This window comes from Chrysochloris asiatica, unplaced genomic scaffold, assembly GCF_000296735.1.
Source record: "Chrysochloris asiatica unplaced genomic scaffold, ChrAsi1.0 scaffold00067, whole genome shotgun sequence".
Lineage (NCBI taxonomy): Eukaryota > Metazoa > Chordata > Mammalia > Afrosoricida > Chrysochloridae > Chrysochloris > Chrysochloris asiatica.
The window spans coordinates 15,346,295-15,357,150 of NW_006408585.1; the positions used below are offsets into that span (position 1 = coordinate 15,346,295).

At 39.4% G+C, this 10,856-nt stretch overlaps 1 pseudogene; it reads right to left on the reverse strand.

The window, feature by feature from the left end:
• Positions 1–2,286: 2,286 nt before the first annotated feature.
• LOC102826000 overlaps positions 2,287–10,856 on the reverse strand; it is a 22,217-nt pseudogene continuing 13,647 nt past the window's right edge.

Sequence of the window (10,856 nt, forward strand, 5' to 3'; positions counted from 1 at the left end):
TGCTGTTGTTGGTTCTGAGTCCAAAGAACACCTTTTAACATTTTTTGCAAAGTTGGTCCGATCATTACAAATTCCTTTAATTTCTGTTTACCAGGAAATGTCATAATTTCATTATTGTATTTAAGGGACAGCATTACTGAGCATGTGATTCTTGGTTGCTAATTTTTTTTCTTTCAGATTTTGTGTATGTCATTACATTATCTTCTTGCCTGTATGGTTTCTGCTGAGAAATCAGAGCTTACTCTTATAGGTTGTCCCTTGTAGGTAAAATTTTGCTTTTCCTGAGCTGCTCTCAGGGTTCTTTCTTTGTCTGTGATTTTGATATATCTTCGTGATTTTCTTTTGGGATCTATCCTTTGGAGGTTTGTTCAGCTTCTTGTATGCTTATCTCCTCATCTTCCTTGATGTTAGGGAAGTTTTCTCCCAATAACTCTTTGACAATTTTCTCTGTGCTTTTCTCTTCCTGTTCTGTAATTCCAAACACCCATAAGTTGTTCCTTTTCTTGGTATCCAACATAACTTTTAGACTTTCTTTGGATTTTTTTTTCATTTTTTTTCCCTGATTGTTCGAGAATACTAATATTGAGAGATTTCTCTTCAAGCTCACTAATTCAGGCTTTTATTGCTTTGCATCTACTTCTTTGCCCTTTCAATGTATTGTCATTTTGAGAACTCAGTATTAATCCTCCGGATTTCTAATGGCAGGTTCTGTATTAAAATTTGCATTTATTTTGTCTGTTTTTATAGTGTTTTCCTGAATTCTTCTCAAGTTTTTCTTGTGTTCTCCTTGCTTTCCTCAATCTTTCTATCAGTCCTTTGAGGGAACCTAATTATCATTCTTTTGAATTTTTTTTTCAGTTTTAGATCTATTACTTTCTCTTCTTCAGAAACATAGCTCTGCAAATTGGCCATTTGCTTGAGCCATTCTCTCTTGTGAACTAAAATTGTCTGTTGTCTCTTTGGGGCATTGTGGGGCTGTCATATTTGTAAAAACAAACAGTGCAGTTGTTGAATCTAGAGGGGAGAAACCTCTGGTGGGCTCCTGCAACTCAAGGAGCTCACAAGGTGGTTGTGGAAGGGATGTGACAGCAGAGTTCCTGGCCCTAGTGGAGTTCCTATTGACCTCCGTGTTCTCTATGTTCGGGGCACTCGATCTGGAAGTAGTTCATGGGGGCCCTTCATGGAGCTGGTTTCAGTGTCTGTTGGGACCACAGGGAAGCTAGAGGCAGTGTGGCTGTTAAATGCTGGTCTGACAGCTCTGCGGTTTTTGTAGATCTAGAACCAAGCCCACCTGAATCCAAGCACAAAAATGGCACACCAAAGTAGTGCACCGGTCCCCACCTCACACTGAAATGGCTCCCAACCACACATCTCTGAACTACCGGAGAGCAGGGTCTGTGCTGGGGTGCATGAGGGTGGGAGCTGGCCACACTTCTGATCACCAGGGGAATGTAGAGAAAAGAAGAAATCGCTCCGTTTCCATTTCCCACACAAATCTGCTCTGCCAGGTCTCCATTCACTGCCAAAGCTGCTCACAGATGGTCAAGCCTCATCTGGCCAGAAGTTTACTAGGCAATCTCCCTCTCTGGCCTTCCCTGCTCTTGCCCCAGTAAGCACTCCACCCACCTCTTTAACCTTTGTTCTAAAGTTCTCATTTCGCTGTGGTAGAGGGTTCATGTAGTCTTGTCTCGTATCTTTGTTGTAGAGGGTCCATGTAATGCATCTGCCCAGTCTGCCATGTTGCCACCAATGTCCAACTTTCACTTACATATGTGGCTATTGAAAATACCATGGTTTGTATCAGGCTCGCTTTAGTTCTCAAACTGACATTTTTCTTTTGAACACTTCAATTAAGTTTTGTGCAACAGATTTGCCTAATGTGGTACGTTGATTTCTTGACTGTTGTTTCTATGGGTGTTGGTGGAACAAAGCAACATGAGTGTTTGACAACTTCAGTTTTTTCATGATGAATTTTTGTTTTCTTTACATTGAGGTGCAACCCATATCACCATGAGACCCCTTGAAATAAAGTAAGGAAGCACACATTCTTATTAAATTCCACAAGGATATAGGCAGTTCACTTTCTGCTACTTCTTTTTATGAAGGACCTGTTCTGAAGGCTTTCTGCCTGTGAACGACTCTGACGTGCCTGCAAATCAGTTCTGACTCATTGTGAGAGTTTCCAAGGAGTAGCTGATAAGTTTGAACCACCAGTACATTACTTATCCTACAGTGCTATAGCAGGATTTGTCAGGCAGGGATCTTGCTCCAGCATCTTGCCTACTTCTAGGTGACCCTGGAATAACCCAGTTTGTTCTGGCAAGGGCCTTTATCATAATGTATCTAGAGGAAATCATCACCAAGAGACGCAAGACAGTACCAGTAGAAGGCATGTCTGTAGTTTTTACACACACCTGGGTACAGTCTTCATCACATTCCGTGTAGACTTTGCACTTGGGGCAGCGTTTGATTGGTGTATCGTCCTCTTCTGTTATGAAAGAAGAACTGTTTTCTCCTGGAAGGAAGGTGATTGGCATGGTATATTGGCAGCCCTGACCAGGGTGCCACCTGGCTTTGCAGGCAGAGCAGAATTCCATCTCACAAGCTTTGCACAGCACCAGCTGAAGGTCTACAATCCCATCTCCTGGAACTGGCATACAGTCTAGCAGGTGGATATGGGGCACCATGTCCAACAAGGAGCACCTTTTTTTCCAATTGTAGCTTTTAATATCTTTGCATAATTTCAGCTACAACCAATTCAATCTCATTTTCCTGTAGGTGGCCTTTTTAGGGCAAGCAGCATCAGGGCAGCTGATTTCATTTTCTAGTCCTTCTTTGATCAAGAGCTCAACATACTGTTTCAAGCACAGAGTACAGAAGATGCATGTTGTTGTTAAGTGCTGTTGAGTCAGGTCCGACTCATGGTGACCCTGTATAAGTTTTCCAAGGAGCAGCTGGTGGGTTTGAACTGCCAACCCTGTGGTTTGCAGTCCAATGCTGATCCTACAGCACCACACCAGGAGTCTCTGAAGATGCCTTGTTATTGTTAAGTGCTGTCAAGTCGGTTCTGACTCGGAGGGACCCTGTACAGAGTTTTGAAGGAGAAACTGGTGATTTTGAACAGCTAACCTTGTGGTTAGCAGTCCAGTGCGTATCCTACAGGGCTACACCAGAAGTCTCTGTGGTGGTATGGTTGCACAGTAGAGTTCGTTCTGACTCATAGCGATCCTATGTAAGGTTTCCGAGGCTGTAAATCTTTATGAGAGCAGAAAGCCTCATCTTTCATCTGGGGAGTCATTGGTAGAATCAAACTGCTGACTTTGTGGTTATCAGTCCAGCTTGGAATCCACTAGCAGAATTTAATTCTACTTTGGGCCTAGGTTTAAGTGTTCAGATGCCAATTTTTTTCCTGAGTACGTCTGGCACCTCTGACAGCTGAATTGCCAGAGTCAGAAACAGGATCTTTCCTATTTACAATAGTTCCCTCCCTGCTTTCTGTAAGCCCGACATTCATATGTGACACATCACTGGTGGTTGTAGGAGGAAGCTGTGTTCCCCGTGCCCTACATAAGGTCACTGCATGGAGATGGGACCCTGGGAACTCATCAAGCCATCTGTGATTCCCTTCACCCCTCACCACGGTGGTTTCTGTTTGTCTTTGTCTTGTGTTTACTCTTGTCTAAGACTTAATAAAGAATCTTCATGATATTTATATCTTTGAAGATGGGATCTCTTTTCTTCCCTAAAACACCCTAACTGAAAGAAATCTGAAAAGAATTATTTCTTTTACGAAAAAAGATGACAGTATGACTAGAGTTCAGTCTTTGTTTTGCAGTAAAGCTGTGTGGTGCTGCACTGTTAATGTGCTGGACTGTAAGGTCAGTTTGAACCACCAGGTTGGCAGTTCAAGCTCACGAGCCGCTCCTCAGAAAACCTGTACAGGGTCTCTATGAGGAACCCTTAACAACAACAACAACAACAGTACCCAGAGCAGCAAGAGTAGTGGTAGTAAACTCAATCCCTGGAAACTACGCTCAGTATCTCAACATCAAGCTGCTATAGCTTTGAACTGTATCTGTGAACACTTGTACATTAGTGTTGTTTGGTATGATGTGGTGGGTTATTGTTGGGATCTAGGAATGCTAAAAAATGTTTTCCATATAAATGAATGGAGTCCTGATGTGGAGTTATAGGATAAGCACCCACAAGGCCAGTGGTTCAAATCTCCCAGCTGCTCCCAGGAAACTCTATATGGTCTCTATGAGTTGAAACTGACTGGGCAGCACTTAAAAACAACAAAAAATTCAAATAGATTTTTCGCTTTATGCCATTTCAGCTGATAAACTGTTCCATAAGAACACTCTACTTTTGTATTGTGGAGGAAACTTGTAATGGGTTTGTTATTATCTTTTTCTAACCAGAATGACAAATTTACAGTGTTGCAGAACCTCTCCACCTCTCATTTGTCAGTTTGTCTTACTGTGGTGACGTGCATGTTGCTGTGATGCTACAAGCTATGCAACTGGTATTTTAAATACTAGCAGGGTCACCCATAGTGGAGAGGTTTCAGAGGAACTTCTAGATTAAGATGGACTAAGAAAAAGGAAAAGTGGGTGACTTCTGAATGTTTAGTCACTGAAAACCTTATGAATAACTGCAGAATATTGTCAGATATAGTGCTGGAAGATGAACCCCTCAGGTTCGGAGGCACTCAAAATATGATTAGGGGAGAACTGCCTCCTCAAAGTAAAGTTAACCATTATGACGTAATGAAGTAAAGCTTGCAGGCCCTTCATTTTCTGATGGGACATAACTTACAGTGAGGAGAAACAGCTGAAAATATCCATTAATAACTGTAGCATTGAAATGATATTGGATGAATCCAGGAAAACTGGAAGTTGTCAAAAAATGAAATGGAATACATAAAGATTGATATTCTAAGTATTAGTGAGCTGAAATGGAGTGGTATTGGCCATTTTGAATTAGACAAATATATGATTTACTACGCCAGGAAGGACAAATTGAAAAAAGAATGGTGTAGTATTCATAATCCGAAAGAACATTCAAGTTCTATCTTAAAGTACAATGCTGTGTGGTGCTGTCGGATAAGCACTGGACTGCAAGGCTGGTTTGAACCTCAAGGTGGCAGCTCAAACTCACCAGTAGCTCCTTGGAAACTAAACAGTGTTGCTATGAGTCTAACCAGCTCAACAGCTCTTAACAACAACAACAATAAGGAAGATAAGCTAATACTACTATTATTCAAATTTAGGCACCAACCACTAAAACCAGTGATAATGATATTAAAGAATTTTTCAGTCTGAAATGTATCAACCATGCAATCGAGATGCATTGATAGTTACTGGTGATTGAAATGTGAAGGTTGGAAACAAAGAAGAAGGATCAGTGGATGGAAAATGTGGCCTTGGTGATAGAAGTGGTGGGGAACCCATGATAGAATTTTGTAAGACCAATGACTGCAAATATCTTTTTTAAACAACATAAAAAGTAACTATATACATGAAACTAACACACAGATTACACATAAATCAAATTGACTATATCTGTGGGTGAAGATTATGGAAAAGTTCAATAAATAACATCAGCCAAAACAAGACCAATGGCAGACTGTGGAACAGACCATCAATTGCTGTATCCAAGATCAGACTGAACCTGAAGAAAATGAAAATAAGTCCACAAGAGCCAAAATATGACCTTGAATATATCCCACCAGAATTTAGAGACCATCTCAAGAACAGATATATGCATTAGACACTAATGACCAAAGACCAGCAGATTTGTGGGATGGCATCAAGAACATTCTATAGGAAGAAAATAAAACGTTGGTAAAAAGACAGGAAAGAAAGAAAAGACAAAATGGATATCAGAAGAGATTTTAAAACTTGCTCATGAGCATAGAGAAGTTAAAGCTATTGGAAGAAATGAAGAGGTTTAAGAGCTGAAAGGAGTCCATATGCGAGGCTGTAGGATAAGCACTGGACCACAAGGTTGGTTTGAACCAAAAGGTCTGTGGTTCAAACTCACCATCTTCTCTTTGGAAACTCTATACAAGGTCCCTATGAGTTGCAACCGACTTAATAGCACTGAATAACACCAACAGCAACAGCTGAAGAGAAAATTTCAAAGGGCAATTCTAGAAGACAAGTAAATAATGAATTTTACAAAGATCTGGAGTTAGAAAACCAAAAAGGAAGAATACATTCAACATTTCTCAAGTTGGCAAGAACTGAAGAAAAAAATTCAAGCCTTGAACTCGCAATAGCAAATGATTCTATGGACGAAATATTGAATGATGCAGGAAGTGTCAAAAAAGATGGAAGGAATACACAGAGTCACTGTACCAAAAAGCGATGGCTGATGTTTAACCATTTCAAGAGGTAGCATATGATCAAGAACCAATGGTACTGAAGGAAGAAGTCCAAGCTACACTGAAAGCATTCTGAGTAAATAATCTGAGAAGCTTTATTATAGAAGAATATGACATCAGGATAGGAGGAAGACTCATTAACAACCTTCAGTATGCTTGCTGGAAGTCCAGAGGACTTCAAAATACTCAGAAGATCAAAGACCATGGCCCTTAGTATGAATTGCACCTCAATGCAAAGAAAACAAAAATTCTCACAACTGGAGCAATAAATAACATCATAAAAAAATGGAGAAAAGTTTGATGTTGTCAAAGACTTCATTTTTCTAGGATCCACCATCAATACTCATGGAACAAGCAGTCAAGAAATCAAAAGATGTACTGCATTAGGCACAAGACCTCTATAAAGTGTTCAAGAGCAAAAATATCAGTTTGAGAACTAAGATACATCAGAACCAAGCCTTGGTATTTTCATACGCAGTTGGACAATGAATACGGAAAGCTGTATAAGAATAGATGCTTTTGAATTATGGTGTTGGAGAAGTATATTAAAGTACCATGGACTGCTAGAAAAGCAAACAAATCTGTGTTGAAAGAAGTACAGCCAGAATGCTCCTTCAAGCCAGGATTGTGACACTCTGCCTCTGTACTTTGGACATGTTATCAGGCGGGACCAGTCCCTGGAGAAGGGCATCATGCTTGGTAAAGTGGAGGGTCAGCAAAAGAGACGATGATCTCAAATGAGGTGTATTGGCACAGTGGCAGCTGTAATAGGTTCAAATGTAACAATTGTGAGGCTAGCACAGGACTAGACAGTGTTTTGTTCTGCTGTGCGTAGGGCGGCTATGAGTCAGGACTGACTTGATGGCACTAAGAATGTTACAATAAAATAGTTTCTGGTGAAAAAACTAAATCTATACTTTTTAGTTTGTTGTTAAATGCCATTGAGTTGGTTCCAACTCACAGTGACCCTGTATAGGGCTTCTAAGGAGCGGCTGGTGGGTTTGAACTACTGACCTTGCCATTCAAACCGACCTCGGGGTCCAGTACATTTAGTTATCTTTTTGGGTTTTGTGGGTGATAAAAATTCCTTAAAATCAAAGTAAAATGTCAATTACTAATTCATTTGTTTCACGGAAGATTCTAGCTGGTAGCAATATAGAAGGAAGCAGGCGAAAGGTGGAACTCCACGTTGAAGACCCACACTCTTTCTTTTAGGTTCTTAAGAGTTTCTTGATCCAGGCCTACCCCCAGCTCTGAGACCTGCTTGGTCAGCTTTTCTGGGTTCCTCTACATTCTTAGAGTCCGTCTATTTAGCATGAGCAAGTCTTTTTACTTGCACACAAAAGTGTCTATCTACAATGCTACCTTGGTTTTCTCTACATTTACACTAATTACAGTCAAACTGAACAATCTACTCTCACACAAACATGCCCTGTGTCTCATTTACCACCCTCCTCTCATGTTGTTGCTACTGCCTGCCCAAACCAACCATCTTAAATAGTCATTTCAAATGCCATTTAAACCATGAAATCCATCTTTTGTTGAATGAAATATAGTAGCTTTAATAAAACAAAACAAATGATAATTATTGATTTGTAAATATTCCATAAATTGAAATGTTTTAACAAACTGATGTAGCTCTGGAGACACTTACTCATCTATGCCAAGAGATGTGGAAGACAGCTACCTGAACAACCGATTAGAAGAGATCCATATCTGTGCCAATTTCAAAGAAAAATGACCCAATGGAAAGCAGAAATCATAGAACATCTTTAACATTATCAAGTAAAATTTCGCTGAAGATAATTTAAAAATGGTTGCAGCATTGTATTTTGTAAACTCGAGGGTTTATTTGTGGACTCTTAAATCGATACCATTGATTTTTATGCTAGTAACATACTGTTTTCATTATTTTTGCAGTAAGTTTCAAAAGAGGGAATGTGAATCTTTCAATGATCAAACTCTGAAGTTTTACCTTCAAACATTAGCCATTTACTACTTCATTGAGCCTTGAATAAGTTGCTGAATTTTTCTGTTCACCAATCTTAGTAAAGTAAGTATAGAACAAATGCTTTCAAGCAGTCAGTAAAGATGCCTGGAGGCTCTAAGAAAAAAAAATCATTGCTATGTATTGAGTAGTACAAAGCTTAGTGGCTGGAAAAGATAATTGCAGTATTCACCTTATCTGCATATCACAAAGATTATGTGGCGCCGAAACTTGTTTTCCAGAAAACAGACTCCCCTAGCTCAAGGCCAAAGATACTACAAGAATGAGGATATCATGTACTCTGGTTGCTCTCCATGACAAGTGATACCAAGAATTCCAGACACCTTTGTTTCTTGCTTGGTTCATCCCCCCTTCCTACAATGTGCCCACATTCCACCTTAAATCATCCTAGGTTTTGGAAATTCTCCCCTTTTCCTAAGAACTCTAAGCCCAGTATTAGAATAAATAAAAATATATAGTCACCTTGCTTTGAGCAAGTGGAGAGGCAGTCTTGGGGGGGAGTCAGGTCTCCTCCCACTGTCTCCACCTTTTCTTTTGATCAATAGCAAATGCTATTGCTGTTCAACTGCAATGGTGGTAGTGGTGGTTATGTGCCTTGGAGTTGGTTCCAACTTACAACGTTTCCAAAACTGTAAATCTTTACGGGAGCAGAAAGCCTCATTTTTCTCCCATAGAACAGCTGATAGTGTTGTACTGCTGACCTTGAGGTTAGCAGCCTAACTTTAATTGTAATAGTGCAACTTTGGAGTGTGGACAGCAGGAATCTTAACACTAGGGTCTGGGGACAATTTGCCACTTAGATTTATTGTGAGTACTATTTACATACTAGTTAAGTTGTGTATGGGAGCTCAGTGGGGCCATACAATAAGCACTGGTTTGTGAACCACAAAGTTTGTGGTTCGAGATGGGGCTTTCTGCATCCCCCCCCAAAGCTTTATAGCCTAGAAAACCATAGGAGTCAGAACTGACTCGATGGCATTTAATAACAACAACAATATTGTATTTATCTAAATATGCTGTTTTTGTGTGCATTTTAGTCAATTTTGACTCATAGCAATCCTGTATAAGGTTTGCTAGATTATAAATCTTTTTAGGAGCAGAAAGTCTCATCTTTCTCCCATGAAATGACTGGTGGATTTGAACTGCTGAACTTTAAACTAGCAGCTCAACTATAAAACTATATCTATATAATGTTTAGGAGTCCTAGTGTGGCTCTGTAGGATAAGCACTGGAATGCAACATCTGTTTGAACCACAAGGTCGTAGTTCAAACCCACCAGCAGCTCTTTGGAAACCCCATATGGGGTCTCCATGAGTTGGAAATGACTCAAGGGCACTTGAGAAAAACAGTAACATAATGTTTAGGAGCATTGGTGGTACTGCAGGATAAGTACTGGAATGCTAACCATAAGATGGGGAGTTCAAACTCACCAGCCGCTCCAAGGAAGCAAGATGAGTCTTTCTGCTCCCTAAAAGATTCACAGTCTCAGAAACTCTATACAGGGTCATTATGAGTCGGAACTGACTCCAAGGCACACAGCAGCATCAACAGCATAAAATGTCTGGGGCAGAGATTGGACAATTAAATCACATTTACTGGAAATTGAAAAGGTCAGGCAAGCTGAATTTCAGTTAACTGAATTTAAATTACATAAAGATATTATAGAAAAATGTTAAAGTCTATAAATGATGCATTTTTTTCAATAACCTTATGATTCAGTTATATAAACACAGTGAACTTCTTTGGGCATTTGCTCTTGGGATATAGCAATTTTATCACTTGTTTAAATATTGTTTACTTCAGTTTTAATACCTCAGTGTGTCTTCTAGAAAAACTCTGATGAAAGCTAAATTAATCTGCTTTTTTTCTGTCCTTTTAAAAAACATGATAAAATTTTTTTCTTGCTGTAGAAAATGCAGAAGCTACAGGAACATTCAAAAGGGAAAATTCTCATTGTCCCTCTCCTTAGGATAATCACTGTTAACATTTTAATATAGGTTATTTTCCATTCAATCTTTCCCCTGTACTGTATTATAAAAAACATAATGGTATATCATATGTACCCAATTTCTTATCATGATGAACATAATCTAAACTTTTACATTCCATTACAAAATTCTTCATAAGCATAGCTTCATTATTAATTTGTGTGTGTATATGTGTTTATGTCATGGTTTATTTTAAAATGTCCTTCTTGTTGGATATTTTGATGGTTTCCAAAATTATTGCTAGAAATATATATATTGTTAATGTTTTATTGTGAATTATGTGATAGTTTACATGGGAGAACATTGGTTTAACATTCATTCTATCGTATATCGTCTCATTGCCAAGGTTACAATCTCCTCAATGTAATCCTTCCCCTGTACCCCCCAGGTCTTCAGCACACAGTCGCTCTCCCTCTCTGGATCTAAAGTCTCCAGCTGCTCCATTTCTCCACGTCATCATCTCTGGCTCCAT